Consider the following 6,024-nt stretch of genomic DNA (forward strand, 5'->3'; position numbering starts at 1 on the left):
GACCTACTTCACTTAGTATGATAATCTCTAGGTCCATCCATGTTGCTGCAAATGGCGCTATTTCTTTCTTTTTTATGTCTGAGTAATATTCCATTTGTGTGTGTGTGTGTGTGTGTGTGTGTATAATATATATATACACACACATATATATATATATATCACATCTTCCTTATCCATTCATCTGTCAGTGGACATTTAGGTTGCTTCCATGTCTTGGCTGTTGTGAATAGTGCTGCTGTGAACATAAGGGTGCATGTATCTTTTCGAATTAGAGTTTTCATCTTTTCCCAATATTGCACAGGACTGGAATTTCTGGATCATATGGTAACTCAATTTTTAGTTTTTTAAGGAACTTCCCAGCTATTTTCCATAGTGGCTGCAGCAATTTACATTCCCACCAACAGTGTAGGAGGGTCCCCTTTTCTCCACCACCTCTCCAGTGTTTATTATTTGTGGACTTTTTAATGACAGCCATTCTGATTGCCGTGAGGTGATATCTCATTGTAGTTTTGATTTGCATTTCTTTAATTATTAGCTAATGTGGAGCTATTTTTCATGTGCCTGTTGGCTGTCTGTATGTCTTCTTTGGAGAAATGTCTATTTGGGTCTTCTACCCATTTTTGATTGGGTTATTTGGTTTTTTGATATTAATATCTCATTGTAGTTTTGATTTGCATTTCTTTAATTATTAGCTAATGTGGAGCTATTTTTCATGTGCCTGTTGGCTGTCTGTATGTCTTCTTTGGAGAAATGTCTATTTGGGTCTTCTACCCATTTTTGATTGGGTTATTTGGTTTTTTGATATTGAGTTGCGTAAACTGTCTGTATATTTTGGAAATTAAGCTCTTGTTGGTAGCATCATTTGCAAATATATTCTCCCATTCCATAGGTTGTCTTTTCATTTTGTTTGGTTTCTTGCTGTACAAAAACATAATTTTGATTATGTGCCATTTGTTTTTTTTTTGCTTTTATTTCTATTACCTTGGGAGACTGAACTAAGAAAATATTACTGCAGTTTATGTCTGAGAATGCTTCGCCTTTGTTCTAGCTAGGATTTTTATGGTGTCATGTCTTATATTTAAATCTTTAAGCCATTTTGAGTTTGTGTGTGTGTGTATGGTGAGAGAGAGTCTTCTAACTTCAGTGATTTACGTGGGACTGCCCAGCTTTCCCAATATCACTTGCTGAAGAGACTGTCTTTTCTCCATTGTACCATCTTGCCTCCTTTGTCAAAGATTAATTGACTGTAGGTGTGTGGGTTTATTTTTGGGGTGTCTTTGTTTGTTCCATTGATCATATGGCTGTTTTTGTGCCCAAACCATGTGGTTTTGATTACTGTAGCTTTGTAGTATTGTCTAAAGTCTGGGAGGGATGTGCCTCCAGGTTTGTTCTTTTTCCTCAGAGTTGCTGTGTTAATTCTGGGTCTTTTGTGGTTCCATATAAATTTTACGATTATTTGTTCTAGCTCTGTGAAAAATGTCATGGGTAATTTGATAGGGATCACATTAAATCTGTAGATTGCCTTGGTAGTATGGCCATTTTAACAATATTAATTATTGCAGTCCAAGAGCATGGGATATCTTTCCATTTCTTTGTATCATCTTCAATTTCTTTTATCAATGTTTTAGTTCTCAGCATATAGGTCTTTCATATCCTTGGTTAGGTTTATTCCTAAGTATTTTTTTTTGACGCAATTTTAAATGGGATTTTTTTTTTTTACTTTCTGATATTTCATTGTTAGTATAGAGAAATGCAATAGTTTTCTGCATATTAATCTTGTATCCTGCTACCTTGCTGAATTCATTTATTAGTTCTAATAGTTTTTATGTGGAGTCTTTAGGGTTTCTATAAAGTATCATGTCATCTGCATACAATGACAATGTTACCTCTTCCCTTCCAATTGGGGTACCTTTTATTTCTTTTTCTAATTGCTGTGGTTAGAACTTCCAATACTATGTTGAATAGAAGAGATGAGAGTGGGCATCGTTGTTTTGTTATAGAATTTAGTGGGAAGGCTTTCAGCTTTTCAGCCTTGAGTATTATATTAGCTGTGGGTTTGTTGTAAGTGCTATTGGTATGTATTGATACTATCACATTGCTAGGTGATGTGGCTATATCTTAATGGGTCTCGAAATGTATTGAAAGAGACAGTGAACAACATTTAGTACATGTCCCATTTAACTAAATGACAGAGAAAACAATTTAATTGGAAATAATTAGTGCATCTAGAGAGAAAACAAGGGAAGCTTCCTGGGGGAAGATGGCACTCCATTTACTCACTGAACTCTCACGACATAAACCTTTATATTTACCATATTTTGCTGCAGGTAGGATATGAAATGGTGAAATAGCCCTCTGCTCTAACTAGTATAGAAGTCAGATAGATATGTTAAAATGTCATCCTAATACAATCAGATATGAACACAGAACTCATTAACTTAATCAGAGTGATTGAAGATGATTTTTTAGGAAGGTGACTTTTTTTTTGGTAGAATTCCATTTTAATAAAATTCAAAAGCAATCAAGATGAAACTATTTTTTCTGTAACATATATATGTGTAATGAAATTATTTTACTGAATGAAAGATTCTTGAAATTCTATAGTGCTTTTCAGTTTTAAAAGTTTCACACACGTGATTTTGTATAATCCCATAATAAGCCTTTTTCCCCCCTTACCCCTTTATTGCCCCACCTCCCTTCCCTCTCTGCACTGGTAACCACTAGTTTGTTCTCTATATCTGTAAGTCAGCTTCTTTTTTGTTTTATTCACTACTTTGTTGTATTTTCAGATTCCACATATAAGTAATATCATACAGTATTTGTCTTTCTCTGTTTGACTTATTTCAGTTAACATAATGTTCTCAAAATCCATCCATGTTGCTGCAGATGGCAAAATTTCATTCTTTTTTGTGGATGAGTACTATTCCATTTGTGTGTGTGTGTGTGTGTGTGTGTGTGTGTGTGTGTGTATGGTGTGTATACATGTGTGTTTCCATTCATCTGTTGATGGATACTTAGCTTTCTTCCATACCTTGGGAATAGTAAATAATACTATGAACACTGGAGTGCATGTGTCTTTTTGAATTAGCGTTTTGGGGGTTTTTTGGGTTTTATACCCAGGAGTGGAATTGTTGGGTCATATGGCTGTTCTAGCTTTAGTTTTTTGAGAAACTTCTATACTGTTTTCCCCAGTGGTTGCACCAATTTACATTTAGGGAGGTGACATTTAAACTGGGTTTGAAACAAAGACTGTGGTTTAAGAAGCAGGGGGGAAGAACACTGCAAATAGAGAAACAATGTGTGCACAGTAGGAGAGCCACCAAGGGGCCTTCCGTGCTTGGGAGATGATGGGATGCTTTCCATGTAGAGGAGGTTGGTGGCAGAAGATGAGACGGACAGGTAAACCTTGAATGCCATGCTAGGGCACTTGCAGGGACACTTTAACTTTACTAGTTAAGAAGGTCTTCTCCCAAGTGACTCTGCCTGGGTATAAATACCAGCTCCTCCTTTAACAAACGTTATCACCTTCACAAATTAAGTAACTCCCTAAGCCATAGTTTCCTTATTTCAAACATGAACACAATACTACTATTTATCTCGTAAGGTATTTAAGAGAATAAATGAGAGAGATGGTCTGATTACATTGGCTATCTTGATATTCTTTAAATACGTCAAGCTCATTCACACCGTGGGGTCTTTGCAGTAGTGTTTCCTGCAAGTGTCATGTTTTACCCCTAGATCTTATATGGTGCATGCTTATCAATGCTAGTCGCAAAGTAAGTATCAGTTCCATAGAAAAGGCTTTCCTGACTCTATCTACAATCGGAAGTAGCCACCTAGCCACACTGTCATATCACTTTCCTTTAATTCTCTTCATGGCATTTTTCTCAGTCTGAGATAGGAGAGGTCATATGTGTCTTATCACGTTATATTTCCCATCAGAGAATTGACTAATACATCATAGACATTAAATATTTTTTGAATTAATTCATTGACTTTGCATAGTCAATTAAGCAACCTGTACCTTGGTTTCAATTTTTGTAGCATCAGGATTGAAATACCTACCACACAGAATTGTTGGGAGAAACCTAGTGAGAAAATTCTATCAAACACACAGCGTATTGTCCAGTATATTTCAGATTTTGAATAAATACTGGTTACCTGCATCACTGCCTTGTAAATTTTTTCCAGTATTTCAGTACATAAAGAACACAAAGACTTTCCAGATAAAGGTATATTTTCTCTTTTCTTCAAGCTTTGTGGATCCTACAAAATACTTTCCAGTGTTGTCTCTACCAGTCTTTCCCCAACCTACAACTCCACACCAATGTCTTCTCACTGTTTTCCTTTCATTCCCTAGTGCCTGAAACCAAGCTATGTGTTGTTTGGAAACTCTGTACGTTACTTTCATGCTGTCGTCTTAAACACAGAGTGGATAATTTTAACAATGGATGAAAATGACCTGGGGAAGCTGAGTTCTTAAAAGAGCTGTGCTGCAAAGAAGTCCTGTCCACCAGTATATCAGCTAGATTTATCCTGGAAGTTCTCCTGAAAGCTCAGGGATTGATCATAACATCATGAACCAAATGAGCCATCCAGGATGAGAATAGTCTATCCATAACCATTTTGCTTCCAAGATCTGCCGGAATGACAGACAATTATTGAAAAACTCCACTTCAACTCATCATTATGTGCAGAAAATAGTACAAATTTCAGAATGGTAAATTCACTTATTAAGTCATTGGCATAATTGTCAGCCAAGCAGCCACTGCCTTCTGGAGAGCACCTCTGAGGATAGAATTAATTTCCAAGAATGTTTGGAAGCCATTCGAAAAAGTGTCCTTACTTCTCCTTAAGTTAGTATTGATTCAGTCAACATTGTTAAGTACTTATGTATGCCAGGCTGTGATTAGACCACACATAAACATTGTATACCCTTTACTCCTCATACTCCTGTAGGTGAGAAAATGAACTTTTTTTTTCATATTTCCCTCATTCATTCAGATTCTGACTGTAGAAGATAGAAAGGGGTGATAAATGAGGGGGTTCCCAGAATATATTGGGGGCTACTGTATGGCATTTACATACATTCTCCTATGAGAATCTTTTTCTTCATCACTCTGAGTCCTGACCTGGAATTCAGCCAGGTATATTTAACTTTCATTTCTCAGGCTTTCTCATTAAGAGTTGTCTGTCAATGTCCTCGATTAAAGGCCAGGTGACGTCAGTGCTTTCTACAATCTTATCAGAGTCTTGACCCCAAGAACCTCTGCACCTTTGGAGGAGACTTGGTATGTGCACCAGGAGGATGGACAGTCATACCACAGTGAGCACATTCCTTCTGTGGGGATTTTCCAGTTTCCCAGATGGGCAAGATCTCTCCTTCGTGATGGTTTTCTTCTCCCATGTGACCATCCTAGTTGCAAATGTGTCCATAATGGTGGCCATCAAGCTCAATCACAATCTTCACACCCCCACGTACTTTTTCCTCTGTGGTTTGTCCTTTTCAGAAACCTGTACCACTATGGTAATCACCCCCCGCGTGCTAGTGGACTTGCTATCAGAAAGCAAGACCATTTCTCTTCCTGAGCGTGGCACACAGATGTTTTTCTTCTCTGGCTTGGGAGCTAACAACTGCTTACTCTTGGCTGCCATGTCCTGTGACCATTACCCTGCTATTCACAGCCCGCTGCACTACACCATCTTGATGACCCAAGATCTGCTTTCAGCTCATGACAGCTTCTTGTGTTACTGGGATTGTGGTGTCACTGTGCATTGTCCTTGTAGTATTCAACTTGTCGTTCTGTGACTCCAGCACTGTCAAGCACTTTTTTTTGGTGACATTACATCTGTAGTCTCCCTTGCCTGTGATGACACCTTTTTTCAGAAAATGGTTCTTCTTGCCTTCTCTGCCTTTGTTTTGCTGGGAAGCTTTATTTTCTTTATGATTTCCTGTGTCTTCATTGGGTCCATAGTTATGAGGATGCCATCTGCCCAGGGGAGGTATAAGGCCTTCTCAACTTG

This window comes from Neophocaena asiaeorientalis, unplaced genomic scaffold (assembly GCF_003031525.2).
Source record: "Neophocaena asiaeorientalis asiaeorientalis breed wild unplaced genomic scaffold, Neophocaena_asiaeorientalis_V1.1 scaffold504, whole genome shotgun sequence".
Taxonomy (NCBI): domain Eukaryota; kingdom Metazoa; phylum Chordata; class Mammalia; order Artiodactyla; family Phocoenidae; genus Neophocaena; species Neophocaena asiaeorientalis.